Below are 18,394 nucleotides of genomic sequence, written 5' to 3' on the forward strand. Positions count from 1 at the left end.
AGTGGAAGATCACCACTTAAATTTAATGAAAAGGTAGAAAAGTTTACGAATGTTATTCTAAGAAAGACAAAGTTTATGTTAACTTTATAAAATCGAGTCCTATGCAGAAGGCCAATGCACCATTTATTTTGCAGAGATTTAAGATGTGTAGTAACAGACAGTAGATTTTAAGTATTGACCCCTGAAACTTTACAAAAATTATCTAAGAAAACTTCATGGAGTAAACACCGCAAGAAAACCCAGGGCATGGAAAAACCTCTAATTAAAGAGCATCTTTGTTCACTTTTTCAAAATACTCCCTTCTATAGCCTGTTTTCTCTGCAGCATTATCTTCTTGATTTTTCCCAGGGGAAATTCAGCTCTTTGATTCCCCTTAAGCTCTCAGTGTTTCTACTCTTTTCCCTCAAAATAAAATGAACTTTTTTTTTGCTATTTAAAAAGAATCAAAGAAGTCCTTAATCTCATTTTTCTTTCATGTAGGCTCTACCTTCTCTAATGCCTTCTGTGCTTGCTGATTTAGTCATCCACTATTATCACCTGCAGATAGTATTGTTAGCATGTTCTGTGTTGTATGTCAGAGGGTGAAGTATTTTATGATTCAGCTTCCACAAAAGACAGTATCCAAATATAGAGAAGGTCACTGGGAAGGTGACATTATTTCCCTTCTTACCATCTTCTCTACACTGTCAAGCCACTCCTCACAAGTACTTATGCCCTAATGTCTGGTGTTTGAATAGCATGGGGATTACAGATGATCTGAGCACTGCAGGATGAGAGGTATTTCATCCTTCTTCCCTCGTAAGTACCTCCTGTTGCAATAGGGAATGTACAGATCTTGGCTCTCACTCTCTATGCCTAAAAGCAGCTGCTGAACATTGATTTAGAGAGGGCTGCTTTTAACTCACAGTTATCTGCAATACTCTGGTGCATGATATGCACCCATACATAGAGAGGGACAGGTAGAAGTCAGATAAGCAGCCTGAAGGAAGGGTTGGGGGAGAGATACATAAGGTGGAAAACGGGCAGCAGAGGACGTGGGGGGCTATGAATGCAAACGGCAGCACAGGGGATGTCAGGAGGCAAGTGGGCTCCTGGCTGTGGTGGGAGATGTTTGCAGGAGCATGAGGCCCCTGGGCAGGGACTGTGCCAGTGTGACAGCATCAAGGTCCCTGGTGGGGAGGATGCAAGTGCTGGCACGAGTGCCCCACTGAACAGGTCCTACCCATCTGCTGCAGGGCCCTGGCTGCTGGCCCAGCTCTGCTGGCTGTGGGGCTGGGGACAGGGGCAGAAAGACTCCCCTCCTTCCCAGGGTCTGGGCATGGTGTTCCCCAACTGCTGCTGCGGGGCCTGCAGCTGAAATGACTGGGCTGGAGCTGTATCTCAGAGCAGTCGTGGACTGCAACAGCCTTAAAGACTGACCTCCTGCTTGCATCTGCATGCCATGCCACCGCTCGCCCAGTGAGCGCAATCGCAGGCACAGACACCCACTACAAAGCCTGTCTTCACTCTATGCACAACCCATGCTCGTTCTGCCACTCGAGTCATCCCCTCAGCAAAACACCCTCCTTCCTCCCACACTGCCCCCACACCCTGCCTGCATGGCTCTGGGGCCACTGGCACTGCCAATGCAGTAGAGAAAAGCAAAGACTTGCTCATGTGTTTAATCTTTTTATACCTCGTCTTACTAGTTCATCAACATCATTCTCACTGCTATGGTGGTTGTGCAACATTAAATGAAATCCATATTATTATTTCCTTTTTCCTACTTGCTTAAGGACCCAGCTCTTTGAAGAAAAGTAAAATTGGTCAAGTACATCCTCCTCCTGTTGACTTCCTTCCACCCCTTGTCCCTGATCTAGTTTTCACCTGAAGAAATACTCCACAGTCCTTGGTCATTTGCAAATGCTTTTATAACATTTCCAGTCCTGTTTTGGGAGGAAATAACCACATGTGGGTCTGAAGGACAGCACTCAGGGAGGTTTTACTGGCATTACGCCAGTTCCTGAGACTGCCCATTGCTGACATATTATTCAGGAACAGTGTGATGGTACATCGTTAGTCGTATCACTCAGATATGACAGTGGGACCTCTGCTCAGTGAGGAAAAACTTTGAAATCTGTTACCACAGTTTTAAGAAAAGCGTCATAAAGCTGCTTCATATGCTGATGCAGTGTTGATGAACATTCACAATGAAACTGAAACACTCGATTTAGATTTACATAATATACACCGAGGAGAATTTCTTTAAACATAAACTTTGAACACAGTGAGAGCAGCCTTCTGACAAAGTGTGTGCCTTTAAAATACAAATAAGTAAAAAAAGCTGAGGAGCTATAGAAAAGAATTGTTTTAGTGGCTTTGTTAACAATAATTTCTAGTGTTACTTTTGCTTAGAAACAACAGGACTGATATGAAAGTGGATTTTTATTTGTTAATACCTACTGGGATGCAGTAACAGTTTGGAGAACTGTTGTTGGATCAGAGGGTATTGCGATAACCATCGGGTTAATTCTGTACCATATGATGCCTGTGCAGGAGATCGTTTTGCTGGGTAATCAGTCACAGAGTTTAGAACCTCTCTTTGGTGATGGGGCCTTTTTTTTCCTATTTGAACTTAGATTATTGCTGTAAATACTGTTGGTTTATCAGCCATGTGGTTTATCAGCTGTGGCTGGGCAGGAACCACAGGTGTCAGTGCTGCCTGGCACCCTGGGTGCTATGGTGGGGCTCAGTGCAGTACCAGGGCTCTTCTGTTCTGTGCCCAAAGCCACCACGTGGAGATCAAAGGTGCCTCCTCCTGCTCCCTCTGGTGTGCAAGGTCTCTGAGCCAGAGGAATGCCATGACATCCACTGGCACATGAGAAACCTCCCTAGCTGAGGGGGATGATGGAGAGAAAACGAGTTTATCTGCTGGCTGTGCATTGTGTCTGCCATGACCAGCATCAGAAACACTGGTCTGGAGACTTTGTCAAGTGTTGCATCTACAGAGAGATGCAAGTTCTGTAGATGCAAAGCAAGGGGGTGGTTACAGCTTAGCAGCTGTTTAAGATAGATTTTATTCCTGCTTTCTTAACCTTGCCCTGTTTCATGTGCCAAGGTGCTATAAGTTGCTACGGGCATTTATGAGACAGAAACCTCTTTGAAAAGGAGACAGAGAGGTGCAGTTTTATGGGCTTTATCCACAGCAAGTCTGGTAATGTGAAAGCGCTGGTGAAAATTAAACTATTTTAAATGATTGACTCTATCTAAGTACAGTTGTCCGGTAATTGTATTTAAAAATATCTTAAATTAATGTTTAAGTTGAACAATTATTCTATTATTAATAAGAAAATATAATCTTACCAGATTAGAAAATAAAGTTCATATCAAGGCTACCAATGGTTTGATACCATTAGCTATCAAAATAGCTAATATTGCTATTTTTAAATATTCTGAGATGAGTACAAACATTTTTCTCCCTGTCATGACAGAGCACTTACAAATGTTGCTTGTAAAAAGAAATTGGCACCTATTTAGCCTCTGTCATTGTGCAATGAAATCATTAGGCATTATTTAGAACTGATATAACGATTTTTGTATACACTGCATAACTATCCTGTGAGACATATTACTACAAGATCTCACACAGGCTGAGCTGTGTAGGAGTCCAAAGAAAGGTGGTTAAGCTTATATGAACGGTAAGCCCCCTGGTTCAAATCATACTGATGATACTTAGAATATCTACTGTGAATTTTGGGTCAGCTCCAGTGTTCCACGTGCGTATTTGGTTAAAAACAGTAACTCTGGAAGTAGCAAAGGGAAGAGAGTGAGGGAAAAGCAGGTGGGATGCAAGGCTGAGAGGTAGCACTACAGGAGACTTTTGGGGGCTCTGCAGCAGGGGAGAGAGGAAGAGGAGCAGGTGGTGGGAATGGGACACCTGGGAAATGCTTAGGCCCTAATTATGAAAATTAGGGAGAAAGTTCTCTTTATATCTTTTTTTTATTCCATTCCTGGATGTCTTGATTGGAGGTTTCTGATGTTGGCCACCATTGGACACAGAGAGACACCAGACTGTCAGAGCAGTGGTCTGCGTATAGCAATTGTTGGCTTTATACATGGGGCAGCAGACATGCTCCTGGTTGGCAGGTGCTTCCTGGTGAAAGCAGAAAGGTCCCAAGGGTTGAAATGCAGAAATACAGTGTGCTGACAAAGATGTACAACCACTTCTTGAAGAAGTATATAGATAAATATTAGGTAAAGTATTAGATAAAGATGGTTTAACCTCATTTTCTGAAAGAATATTCTGCTTATCTATCACTATATGAAAGCAAATTTAACAGAAGAAATTGGATGGTACGATGGAAAATTACTCCAACAAACACTGGTTCTTATTTTTTAAGTTTAGTGAACTGAGCTTTCAGCAGAAGCAGGAATGCCACTGAAATGCAGTAGACGTATAATTTCCCTGTTCAACAGCAGAGGAGAATGGTATTGAATTTCTTTCTCTGCACTTCTTTCAGGAAGAAAGCACGATGTTTCAGAGAGCTAATAAATGGGTTTCTGTGCTTACAGTCTTAGCATTTTCGGTACAGCAAAAACAAGTAACTTGAGCATCTTCATCTGGGTAATGTAAGTGCTGTGCTGTTATCTCTTGGAAGTGTTAGCTTACAATTTTAAAGTGACTTGGCTCTTTGGCCATTGCAGAGCCTGAGTCTCTAATGTGAGAGTCTGAACAAGCAGCATTTTTCTGAGAACTTGGTCTCCTCCGTACGCCTTCCAAGTCAATACCCTGCGGTGAGTTATCCATCAGGTGGGAAGTCCAGCAGAGACTGGTATTAGTACGCCAAAGTAAAAAGACTTGAGGAGCCAGGAGCAGTGTGGAGCCGGCACCAGGAGCGTGCCTGCCCCAGCGGCTGGGGCGGAGGGAGCCGCTGCCCCCGTCCAGCTCTGCGACGGCGGCATCCGGGCGCTGCTGCTTGCAGCCCACGTGCTCTGGAACACGGGCTGACCCTTGCCATGCTAGAGATTTGTTTGCAAAATTTTATTTTCCATTGTTTAATTATTTTCCTACTTAATGTGCACATAAGTTAATGTTAAAAAGCAAGTTTAGTTGGGCATATGTGTTCATTTGATAATCATTATCAGTCAATAGCTAATGCTAGAAGCTTCCTGCAACAGCTTGCTATAAATAGCACTTTTCGTTATATAACTCAGTGGAAAGATTAAGCAGGCTTTGCCTGAAGCAGCAGATGTATCAGCAGGGTTCACTTTTTCTGATCACAATTTTATTTCACCAGGCTACTGTACCTGGATGCCTCACATGCAGAGAAATTAATAAAATTCAAGCCAGCCGGGTATCTCGCTTGCATAGCAAAGCATAACACAGCTGAGACTCACTGCTCAGTTCAACAGCGGAGCCTCCTCTGGGCCTGCACTGGGACACAAAACTGTCATTCATTTCAGTTGCTAGAAGTGATTTTGAAACCCTAAATTCTGCAGTCCCCCTTTAGAGAAGCAGAAGTCTCTCAGGTAGCAGCAACAAGTTTGTCTGAAGTTACATAGGATGAGATTTATAATAATTTTATTCTACCTTCTGCTACATAATTATAAGGAAACGCAAGGCCAAAAGAAACAAACAAAAGAGGAAACAGCCTTCTTTTGGGCTCTTTGCTGTAAGAGCAGAAAAGGGGTGCCGCCTTCGCGCACACAGTCCTGTGGCTGTGCAGAAAGGCAGGATTAGATTGTGGCATTAAGAACCTCTCTGAAAACAAAACAAACACATTAAAATCCATGCTTAATATGATTAGTGACAGTAATAAAATGTTGACAGAGTGAAAATTCCTTAAATTCTGTTCATAGTACTTGTAGCTAGGCAAATTGTCTGACCATAAAATCTCCTATGAAATTAAGAAGGAAACCAACTGCTTGGAAGTTAATTTGTGTTTGTCAAGCTCTAATTTTTCACTGAAGCTTATGACTTAGTGAGGATACTTGAGGAGTCAGTTGCAAGGAAAGTGTGCGCTGCTTTACTGAGCTCATGTTTCTTGCTCCAACTGTAGTTCCAAGAATTTCAGCAGGTAAAATTAGCAGGCAAACACGATCACTGGCAAATTATATTCTCTGGAGCTTTGTTGTCAACAGCTAAAACCCAAAGGCAGCATTTTTGTATATGGCCCAAGCCAAGACTGATTTTAACAGCATATGCAAAAAATGGGGGAAAATGATCAACTGAGGATGTCATCTGAGGATGAAGAACAGCCAGACACCCCTAGTGACTCCCCCTGGTCATGGGTAAGATCGCTGAGGTTGCATAAATAACATTTTAAAACTCTAGAAGAAAATAACAAGCTGTGCTGTATGATCCTAGGTAGAACTGAGTATAAACAGCTTTATAAATTCTCCTGTTGTTGTTTGCATTTTTCAATTCTATTTTTAGCTACAGACATTAAAAAAATGAATGGGGAAAACCTTCTATTGCTTCTACTCCATACATTAAGTGTTGCAGGAAAAGCATGGCTGGGTCTTTACTCTTTGCTTTGCTGTCTTACTGGCTGTGTAAAACAACATTGTTGAAAGATACCTTTTAGTTATAATGGAAGGAAAATGATTTAAACAATAGTGTAAAAGTATACTACAAAGACCTGCCTTTAGAAAGGAGCCAGTGAGACCCCCCCCAATATAAATACAGAAATGTCATAATTTTTTACTGAGACAGCCTTGATGAAAGTTGCTCAGCATCGATGGTCCACAACAGTAGGTCTCTGATCTGGTGTTTTGAGATCTGGGCTGGATTCCTAATGCTGCTAGAGGATGTGGGTGAGTATGGTTGTCTGTAATGAATGCTTTCATTCCAAGAGGGCTTCAAACAGGAATAGGAACAGTGATAATAAATTTTCTGGAAATTCTGTAAGTTTGAGAAAAATAGCCAGAGGTAGAGCCACCAGCTTCCAATAACTTTTAAAAAACATTAAAATATTAAAATAATTGCATATCTTGTTATCTGTATCCATGGTTTCACAAGAAACCTTAAATTTCTTTATCTTTTTATAAATGTCACATCTATGATCTGTCTGAAAACATCAGTGTTTGAAATGTTGAAACATTAACAGCAATGTAGTCTCTAAGTATTTGTGGGCATGGACATGTGTGTAAGTATGGAACTGGTATTTCCAGCAGGTACCCAAGCAGCTGTCAGAAACAGCTTTTTGAAGGCAAATGGCATAGAATATGTTGTTCTAGATGATGAAAGGGTTTAATATAACCTCCTCTGGAGGAATGTGCGTGGAGGATGAAAAGAAATGCCAGTTGTTCTCACTATCAGTGTACAGGATTTGTGATGAGCCAGGATTTGTGTGTTGGTAAAGATCTATTTTTGATGGGTTGGAAGACATTTTATGGATGTTTGCTTCTTAATAATTCTTATTACTTAAGTAAGTGCAAATTTTCCATTTTCAGTGAAAATCTATTACAAACTGAGCAGAATGGAGGCTGGGTGTGAAAAGGTAGTTACTGACAGTCAGTACAAAAGTAGTTAGTCAGAGCACTGAGGAACATCTCCACTATTTTCAATATAAACCAAACTCTGTGTATAAACAAAGAAGGTAGGGATGGTTTTTAAACTTTATACTTCAATGTATTTCTTACAGAAAACAACTTTATTGGTAGTACAGGACTGGGACTGGGAATCCCCTTTGAGCAAAGGCTGTGTGGTCACAGCCAGGCAGATGTCCTGTTGTGTCCCCCCACCCCAATGTGCGTGGGCAGCATGGAGGGTACTGGCCAAGGACTGCTGCGTCGACTGTCCAGGAGGCTGCTATCCCCAGCCAGCGCTGCTGAGGCTTCACCCGGAAACTGCTTTGAGGATTCGTGCAAAATGTACCGTGCTCCTCCGCCCAAAGTATGAGGAAATGGTGAAATCTCTGCAGGGAACTGATATCATGCCGCACAGTGTGCTGGTGACCATGGTGTGCTGGTGACAGCTGCTCCCTGAGCTGCTGCCTCCCTGCAGGGCCAAAGAGGTGCAAGCCAAGCCCAAGGTGGCACCATCTGGGGAAGCTCAGCTGGTAATGACTCCTCAGGGCTGGTGGCAAAGTTGGGGCATTTCCCTTCACCCAGTCCCTTTAGGGGTTGGGTGCCTGATGCCGCCTCAAAACTTTGCTATTCCCTGGCCCTGGTGGGTTGACTCCGTGTCGTGTTGCCACGCATGTGCGGCTCTGCTGGGATGATCCAACAAGATGGTGGAGCTGGTATCTCATGCCCACATAACACCAAAAATTCAAGTCAGGCCATCTAGAACAATTGCAGAACAATTGTTCTAGTGAGCAAGAAGGATGCATGCTGCACAAGGAAGCTTCATTTCTGACTTTTTGAGCAGGATGTTGGGTATGTGGTGGAGTCTAGGCTTCTATCATTTGCTCTTGTTGGCAGCAAGTCTTGAGGGTGAAGTGCAAGGCAGAGGCCTGACCTGAAGGAAGGCCCTTTATTCTGGTGATTGATTTGTTTGAATTCCAGCTTTTTTATTGTATGGCCAGTTCAGCTGAATGTTATTTATTTTGTTTTCAAGAATGTGCTTGAGACTGCTGTGTTCCAGAGCAGGCAGCTGTCCTGTCACGTGAAGGATGGCATGCAACTATTTTGGGTAAGAAATGTCAGGGATGTACTGCTGCTCACCTTCTAGCGAAAGCCACTCTAGAAACCAGGCCACCAGCCTGGGTAGATGAGTCCCAGAGTGGCTGAGGAGCTTTTCTTCCAACCAACTATTACCCTACAGGGCCATAGCTGGGCCATGTGTGGAGAATACTTCTGCTGCTCTGCCTTCAGGGAGAAAGAGGATCACATCTGGACTGGTGATGGGACAGAGATTGAATGCAGAAATGGTGCCTGGCCCTGGCATGCCTTAGCCGCCACGTCCCCAGGCATTGCTGCCCCTCCTGCCAGTTCCTCTGGTTGCCCTGGTGAGGGCTGCACCAGGCTGTGCCAAGATGAGCCCCGCTTGCCGAGTGACACTGCCTGCCTTGCCCAGTTAAGCCAGTGAAAAACTAGCCTATTAGAAAAAGAAAAAAAAAAGTTACAACTCTCTGCAAGGTTAACTGAGCTGAATCAGGAGACAAAACTGGCTGGGAAGAGGAGTGGGGGAACAGAGGGGATGGAGCAGGCCGACCACCCGCTTGGCAGCCATGAGCTGCCAGAGTGACTCAGCTGCTCAGCTAATTGCATTCTTAATGCAGCCAAAACTGCCAGTGTAATGGATTGAGTCCTGTGCTGTGTGTTTGTCTTTTTTTGCTGAAGTTTCTCAAGAAATAAATACAGGCTGTGATTTTTGGAGTTACATTTTGCAGTTTGGCATTGAAAGCCAGCAATATTTGGCAAAAAAAAAAAAAAAAAAAAAAAAAAGTAGTAGAGACGATTATTAAAATGTCCCTAGGCTCTGCTTGGTCTTGTTTCTTTCAATTTGATTTTATAAAGATTTTTTGTTTCCTGATAGTTAATTAAATAGTGCAGGGTATACATTAGCTAACAGATGCTATCACTGCTCTTCAGATTTAATTATGGAAATATCTGAGAGGGACACTGAAAGTACTCACCTACCTTCATTACCATTGAATTTTAGAGCAGGACTGGGCCTGTTAAAGCACACAAGACACAAGGAGATCTGTGCAAATTCTCAGATCAAATACAAAATTCCCATACAACCCTAAGCAAATGTTGGGTTTTATTTTTCAGTATTTCCTCTTATTGTAGGTAGTTCTGTCTGAGATCCCAGCTTGAGACCTTAATGTTCAGATTTTCTAAAAACTTCAACTTAACTGCAGACACTGAGCATCTGTGAAAACCCACTCTGTCATTACTGAGCACCCAAAATAAACGGGCCCATTTGAAAATGGTGACCTTAATTTCCCTGTGTCACTTCCTCCTACCACTTTTTTTTTTTAACTTGATGCTTGTAATGTATTTTGAGATCCTCTGGGAGAACTTTTCTAGAAATGCAAAGCATTTATGCAATTAAATTGCCATCTGCTACAAATGCAACAGCTGTAGTTGGTCCTGCCTTGGGAAAGGGTCTGTCTGACTTCTCAAGGGCAAGTTTCTCTGACTGTCTTACTACTACCCCCACACCAAGCTCCTGAGTCACTGATAAAATGCCCTCATTTCTCTAGGGCTGTCAGCACTCCTGGATGCACCAAATTCCAAGGAGGTAAAAATTCAATTATTACAGGTTCTCTTGGAAAACAAAAACATCTGTGTCTCTCACTGTGAGACTTTTAGGGCAAAAAAACTGTTAAGTCTCCATAAGTGAGAAGGAGTGGGCTAATGCTGGAGGCTACCCTCATTCCACTGTGCCACCTCAGAGCCCAAGACACTTGGAGGCGATGATGTCCCCCAGTGCTGTCCAAATGCACAGTCTTGCTCCTGGCTTCCGAGCAAGGCTGGGTGTGGAATGGTGACAGGATTTATCAGAGAGAAACAGCAATGGGAAAAGGAGAGCCTGCAAATAAGGAAATTTATTTGCTTTTCAGTATGCTAACTCCATTGCTTTTCCTGCATTGGAGCTATAGGAGATTTACTGCTTCCAAACTGCAGGGCCCTGAGTAGACCTCAGGCCCTTCAGAAGCAGGGCAATCTCTCCTCCAGGCTGTCCTTGCCCCATCCTGCCAGGCAGCTCCGCCACGGCTGCAGCCCCTTGCTCCCATCTCAGCAACGGGTGCACCCTGTGCTCCTGCTGACCTCGCAGGCCTATAGGCCTGGGGAGGATCTATTTTTGCAAGGGTAGATGAATCTCAAATGTATTCACTGCAGAGATGCTTTCTATCAGCATCAAGCACATCTGCTGTCTTCCACCAACTGAAAATCAGATGGTAAATTGAATCCAGACAGCGACACCCTTCTCTGTGGTTCATCCTGAGCTCCCAGAGCTCCTCTCTGGGAAGCTGCCTGAAGACTAAGCCCTTCTATGTTTTCTTTTGAGCTGCTTGCTAGAGGTCAGTGATCCATCTGTATCTGGAGATCAGGTCTCAGTAGACTCTGCCCTGTCTTAATATAGATTTGAAAGTTCAGCTTGATCTATCAGGAGCAAAGGATGTGAAGTAACTGGTGGGCGAATAGTATCAAGGCCATCAGCTGCCTTGCCTTCCAGTTCCTGTCACCTACACAGCGATCAGGCTTCTTTCGTTACATCATGAGTAATGTTTTAATAATATTTCTTTATCTTATATTACCATAAATGCAAATGCAGCATTAACCTCTCTGTTTCTGATTCTCCTGCTCCTTGTGCTGGTCTATGACAGGTGAATTTCACCTGGAGTCAGGAATTTATATCACGGCAAGGCCATGGCCTGAGGACCTGTCAGCCCAAGGCCAAATGTCTGTAGATGTGATAAAACACTAGAGCAAAACTTACATTGATGTCTGGATTGCAAGTACAAAACACTTCTAAAAGTGGAGCACATGAGAAAAACCCAATCCAAAGAGACAGAAATCACAAGCAAGTCTTCAAGACCCATGGCTGCCTTAAAATTGGAGATTTTTGAAAAAGCAGTGACCCATCCTTGGTTCTTATCACTGAATTTCAGACTGCTGCATTTAAGAATTGATAAGTTTTTACCACTCATAGTGAAGCCTAATACTTTTTCCATGTAAAATCACCTGTCTCTGGGAGATAAAGATTTAAGGAAAAAAAATCCTGAAAAAACCCAGTAGTTTAGCTCCTGCACTGCAGAGTCCCGAAGCGTTTCTACTCTAAATCACTGTGAAGATAAGGGTGAGCTGTCATCAGCTCAACATTTTCCATCACCACTCATCCAGGAAAGCACAAAGGAGGCATCGTGATGGGACACGTGGGGAAAAGGCCTGTCTTGTTTGCGTCACTGGAGCATGCCGGCCCTGGTTTCAGAGGCAGAAGTGGGGGAAATATCTGAGAAGGGCACTCAGGGCAAAATGGCTCAGGAAACGCAGAGCTGTCTTTTACATTGCTCTGAAGGAGACATGTATGTGTGTTTATGTGTGTGGGTGCACACATAAGGAAATGGGAGCAAATGGTCTTGCGGGTGTCAAAGCTTTTACAGAGCTACAAATAACTCAGAAATTGCAAATGGTTTGACAGAGCTGTGGAAGTGAGACTGGAGCAGAAAGCAAACCTGTGATTGCCTCTGGAAGAAAGTAGCAGAGAGAGCAGAAGGAAACGTTTTCCCACCAGGGCCTGGGAAGGTCCATCCAGAGAGGGACACTCAGTTCAAGCCCCGGCACTCTCACTATGCTCTCCAAATTCATCATCTTTTAGGGATCAGACACATCCAACCTGGGATTATAGTTCATGAAATAAGGAGGGAAGGTGACTCTCAAGCTCTCCCTCAAAATTTTTCTCTTTTTTTCCCTCTTTCTCTTCTTCTTATTTTTCTTTCACTGCCAGCCCTGACATCTGCTTGTGACTTGTGAAATTCCTGGGCTGGGAGAAGGCAAAGGCCCTGAACCTGCTGGCCTAACATTCAGAGAGTCCTGCCAATCAAAAAACAGGCAAAATGCACCATGTAGCTGAAAAACTAGCACTCAAACTAAGTGTTTCTAGGGAGAAAAGTTTATCTGGTGTCCTCTTACAAATTCATCATCTTAATTTGGACAATTTTAGAGGTAGATGGGGTCCTTTTGCAAACCAGAGTTTTAACCTGCACTATCAGCAAAATATGATCCACCTAGCCAGCTTCGGGGACAAATGAAAGGCATGAACACTCACAATATTTGATCATTTGGTTAAAAAGAGGAAACAATAAAAACTTTGATTCATCAAAGGAATTTTGGTACTAATAGCCACCCACCATAGGAAAAAAAAAACTGCTATTTTTCTGAGAAGCTATCAACATAACGTCATACATATGAGTGCAGAAAGAAGTTCCTAAAACCATTTCTCAGACATTTAGCCTGTGATCTGTAACGTTCAAATTAAAGGCAGTATCTTGCATTTCATCTTTACTGCAATCCTCAGGCTCTGTACTCCTGCACTGCCACCTGTCACTGCTGCATTTGAATGGTTTCCCTGTAAATCTAATAGTGACAGAAAACATCTGATCAACTTTGCAGTGTGTCCTTTAGGAGCTCCATACTCCCCTTTTGTGTGTGCACGCATGTGACTTTTGCTTAGATTTAGCAACTGAGTGAAAACTAAATAAGTCAAAATTTAAAAACTCTGTATTTTTTTAATGAAGCCTTTGGGGAGATGAGGTTTCAGGATCGTAAAAAATTCTACAGCACTTTCATAGCACTTAGGAGCAGAGGTCAAGAGCTTCTTTATCCTTCAACAGTGCCACTTAGAAGTTACAGCACTTTAAATCTTCAATGCAAGACAAGCTTTTTATCTTTACAGTCTCCCAGGAAGTCTATCATCAAAACCACACACCACAGCACAAAAGCACAGTCTTTTACTTGAACAGAGCAGCAGATTACAAACACTGTTACCAAGCAATAGCAATATGTCCATTCACAATAAAATCACCATCCTTCCTTCTGAGAGGCCAGGAAGAAAATGCTTGATGAAGGCATTTATTTAGTTTCTGTATTTTCTTCCCGTCTTCCTTTTTTTCCCTTTTGTCTTCTGAACTTCACTAGAAGCCTTGACCTAATCTTGGGCTCCCAGTTCTGCCCACAGGGACTTTGAGTATGCAAAAGACATAGACCCACAACTACATAAACACAATAAACCCTCCCAACCCTAAACTGGAGCTCACAGATCTGATTCACGCTGTGAATTACAGGAATCAGTATCACCATAAAAAAGGCTTTAAGAGTAAGCTATCTTCACTGCATCATTCAGACCAAATCTGAAGTCAAATCTGCTAATCATCTCAGAATGATCTCCCTCTCCCACAGGAGCAAGATTTTGCAGGATTAATCTAGTAATTAATGCAGTGCACAGCGCATTGCTACTTTACCTGTTCTTTCTTTACTTCTTTGGTGGCGACAGCCAGAAACTTGGAGCTTTTGAGATGTGTGCGATATTTGATCTGCAAATCAAGTGAACAGTTTCAGTGTTTCCTTTGTTGTTTTAAGTAGAGATCTAGTTTCATGGAATGTGCAGTAAGGGGTCTGCATAGCTACAAAGACAGAAAATACATCCTTGTTCATCCTAACCCAATCCTACAGCTACCTTTATTTATTTATGTCAGTGGCTTTCAGGCAAAATATTTGCAATGCAAATCTCTCAAATCTGGAAATCTTTTAGTGAAAGCAGCTGTTTCATGAAAGTAATTCCCTAGAAACAACACTTCCGGGCTACAAAATATCCCAAATTGAAAAATTCACTGAATTTGCAAACTTACACAAAGCAGTCAGATGCTTCTTTTTTCCTAGTTACATTTCTCCGCTTTCTTTCTGCTTACTTTCCCTGTCTACATGTTGTCTTTTACTCTTGTATTGAAGATCCTTAAATAAATGTTGAGTTAAAAAAATAAGTCCAGTTGAGCTCCTTTCTTCTTTGGCACAGGTTATATGGCTACTAAAGGTCTCCAAAGCTGAGAATTTCTAGACCAAAAGTGACCTCCAGTGGTTACACACATTATTTATGGTTGATGCCCAGTTATTTGTTTTCCTCTTGTTAGAAAAGAGGCAATGGGATCATTAACAGCCTACAATCCTGCAGCTCTGCCTCCCTGGCAAACACGGTCAATCAAACATTTCTGTACACCAGGGGACTTGCTAACTGACATGAAAGTTTTTCATTTATTTACCTCTACGTCTCAACTTTATATCTCTGGAGCAGCTTTTTGCACTTTGGGTGCATCTGCGCCAACCTCTTTTCTCACACTCTGTATGTAGCAGAAGTTTGTGCTGCTGACATTCTCCATAGAGCAACCTACCACAGGGTGAATGTGACCTTTTAGAAAGTAAATTATGAGAGATTATACTGTCAGGCATCTCGGGGTTAATTTTAGGCACTTGCACAGCAACTAGGAGTTCTGCATAGCTTTTCTAACAAAATAATATTTCCTTTTTAATCTAGAAAGCATGATGAATTTCTCTATCTTTGCATACATATTTCAGGATCCATCATTCCTTGGGTATTTGAAGGTACAGAAAAATGAGACAGAGGTATAAGTTGGGCTGGTCAAAAAGGTCTAAGTAGGATAAGGTCCTGGGTCAAACAAATCCATGGAAAAGGGAGGGGAAGATTGGAGAAAAACTCAGGAATATTAGTTAGAATTACCCACAATGTGAAGTTAAAGTGCCTTATTTTAATCTTTTTGGGGACACTGACTCTCAGAGCTTGAGTGTATAATTTGACCTGATCAGTTGGGATTGGTGCTCACTCCAGCGGCCAAAGTGCCCTGGAAATCTGTCCGTAAGTCTCTGTACATCAGTGGCAGTCACCAAAGTGAGATAATAATAATCCCCCTTCCCCCTGAGCCTCGTAGAGATGAATATGTTGAAGACTAAGCTCAGGTGATACTAGCAAGTATCTATCCCAGCAAACACCTCTGAGAAATTGCCAGAGTTCAGAGCTCTCATTTCAGTACAAATGTCTGAAGCAGCTTCACTCTGCTAGCTGTTACTAAGGTGTTTTTATCCATCAAAGACAACTGTAAGGGGGATTTTTTTATAGAGGGATGCTTAGAAAAGTCAAAATAAACATATCTTTAATAAATAAACTATAAGAAATCTTTGTCTAAGAACTATCTTGAAAAATGACAGCTTCCTTAATTTGTTTTAGCCTGGGACAAAATAAAACGGATTAAATTTGAAGGAGCATTTTCCCTTAGGAATTTCAATATGCTTCATCTTCATATTCTTAGTTTAATTGGATCCACTGACCAAGTCCCAGCAACTTTGGAAAGTCAGTAAGAATGAAACAGTCATTGCCATTTGAACTGATCTAAATAAATAAAGACATTACCTTTGGTAAAAATGTTTGGATGCTGATAAATTCCTTCCCTTGAGGGTTTTATTTTGCAGGTCAACAGAGGGAATGACTTGAATAGTCTTCATGTAAGCCTGAGAAATAAGCTGCAGCCGTGGGCCTGATCGGTACAGCGCCGGCCTGAGACAGGGGGACAAAGCTATTTTCCGTTGTGCTGATGGATGAGCTTCAACAACCCGCTGAAACTTTCCTGGTTGCTCCATCTGTTAAATGGGATTGTGCTAATAACATCTTTTGTAATATGCTTTGAGATTCATGGAGGCTGCGCTGCATATAGGCAAGGGATAATTGTTTGAATAAACAGATTATATATACTATGTATATGTATATAATAATATGTCTTTTTCCTCCTATGTAAAAGGTAGCATTATGTGAAGAGAGTTAAAAGGAGGTCAGAAGGCAGTTTGCTTTATTTTTCATATTATCTGTCCCTTCTGCTTCCTTCCAGCAGCTGTACTGGATTTGTAAAGTAGGAGCACATGGAGATGTCCAAAGAATATTTCTGCAGTGACACATATGAACATAAACTGTACCATAAAGCTCAAGTTTTATTCATAGAAAATTAAAACTCTTTCCCTCTCCCCCTTTTTTTTCCCCTAGGGTTACAGGTTGTGCATAGTCAAGCCTTAACAGTAAGGCCTAACTTAAGCAGGTTCCTGTAACTCTTGTGTATGGGACTAGGCCTCACATTTTGATATTCTTCCTGTTCTTAAGAGTGCTGCACAAATTGCAGTAGATTAGGTAATGGCATAGAAAAGAAAGCTGTGTTAGACTCAGTCCCTGGGTATCTGTGAAACACGAAGAAGGCGGTGGTAGAAGGGGAATGGCATTTTATCTTGGCATAGTCCCGCAAGAGACAGAAAGGTGGTTTATTAATAGGGGTTTGGCAGACATACTATACCAACACTTCATGACTGCAAAAACAAGGCTGAAGCAGGTTTCTAATTTCCTGCTGGTGGTTTGTGCCTAATGGGCAATAGGTTAGCGCACAGCGAGAGGGAACGGCCACATTTACCGACTCCGTTTTCTCAGCTGCTCTGGACAGCTTTGTAGGAGAGGAAGATTTTTACAACAGATGAGGTACTTTGGAAATGTTATGGACTCAAGACTAAGTATTAAGCCAGTGCTGAGTAAAGCACCTGACTGTTCAGCTTTTATTTGGGCTGGGGACTTTTCCTGCGTGTGATGTGTAGGAAAGGGCTGCTAGAGAGACGGCCGGTGGGAGAGTCCATTCAGAAGAAAGAGATGAAGAGATGGAAAGGCGAAGGCGAGCGTGGATCTGGCGCCAGTGAGGGGAGAGGGATAACAGATTTGGCGGGATGGGGCATGGGCTGGTAGGGATAGGACTTCCCTTACACACAGTACTTGCATGCCATGTACACAACGCTGGGCAGCATCCAGCCGAGGAGCGCTCTCCTTTTAAGCTTGTTTTGGCAGAAGCTGGAGAGAGTCTTAGCTCCAGAGGGCTGCCAAAAGTCAGCAGCGCCAGCCTTGCACCCAGCTCCCGCAGCGGCTCCGGGGCGGAAGAAGCCTTGCTCCCTGCTGTGAGCCCTCCCTCCGGCCTTTCCACTCACCCAGCTCAACTCCAACCGTGCCAGAGGGAGCCCGACAGGGTGCTACTGCACCCTGCGTTTGCATTCAGTGGAGAGAAAGGGATGCCCCCACAGAAGGGTTCATTTTGGCAATCTATCACGACAGTCTTGCATTGGAATAAATCACTTCCTTGAAATTGTCTGTACCTCTCGGCTGCCTACAGAGGGAACTGTAACCCAGCTTAGACTCAGGCTAAGCTAGGGAAGATGTCAACTCACGAGGAGTCTGCATGGTATTTCCATGTCTGAGAAGCAGTTTCTCATTTTAACATACTTGTGTCAGTCCATTGCTATTAAAAAACGGTGGCCCTACTTGCTTAGTAATGCTGGTGGTTTATTTTCTACCTTTTAAAGTCCTCAGATAAGTGTCACTGAAACCAGAAGCCAGCAAGTGCTGGCGTGGCCACGTCTCGTGACAGCTTCCCTGACTCACTACAGCAGGGCAGGACACTCCGTATGTTAGTGCAGGGATCAGGTGAACTTTTCAGCTTATCCTAGACTATGTACTATGAATGACTTTTTGTTCCTTATTATATTAATAAAACTGGTGACAAGCAGCAGCTAACAAACAACTGACTAGAGTCTTTTGAATGCTAATATTTGGAAATCTCCCAGTTTCTTTTTAAATTAGTGAGGGTTATATGAAAGAGAGATCCTGGGACTAACTTTTTGTTTTGTTCCTGTACAACGTGTAGCAAAGTGTCCACAATTATTGCTTCTAACTACTGCTGAATGCAAGCAAACAATCAATACAATAAATACTAAACAATAATATGAAATGTGAGCCCTAGTGCATTTCCCTTGTAAACCGTGGGATAATTTAATACTGATACAAATGAAACTAACTTTATTTTGACTAAAATTTCAACTGTTGCACTGATCTTCAGGATGCATTTGTATTCATTTTGTATTGCCCGTAAGA

At 42.7% G+C, this 18,394-nt stretch overlaps 1 long non-coding RNA gene across 1 annotated transcript; it reads left to right on the forward strand.

The window, feature by feature from the left end:
• The first annotated feature begins 690 nt into the window (after nt 1-690).
• LOC134138892 (uncharacterized) lies at nt 691-16,199 on the forward strand. The gene is made up of 2 exons (XR_009958037.1): nt 691-798; nt 15,916-16,199. It is a non-coding gene; the product is annotated as an uncharacterized LOC134138892 (long non-coding RNA).
• Nucleotides 16,200-18,394: the final 2,195 nt, after the last annotated feature.

This window comes from Rhea pennata, chromosome 3 (assembly GCF_028389875.1).
Source record: "Rhea pennata isolate bPtePen1 chromosome 3, bPtePen1.pri, whole genome shotgun sequence".
In the NCBI taxonomy this organism is placed as follows: Eukaryota; Metazoa; Chordata; class Aves; order Rheiformes; family Rheidae; genus Rhea; species Rhea pennata.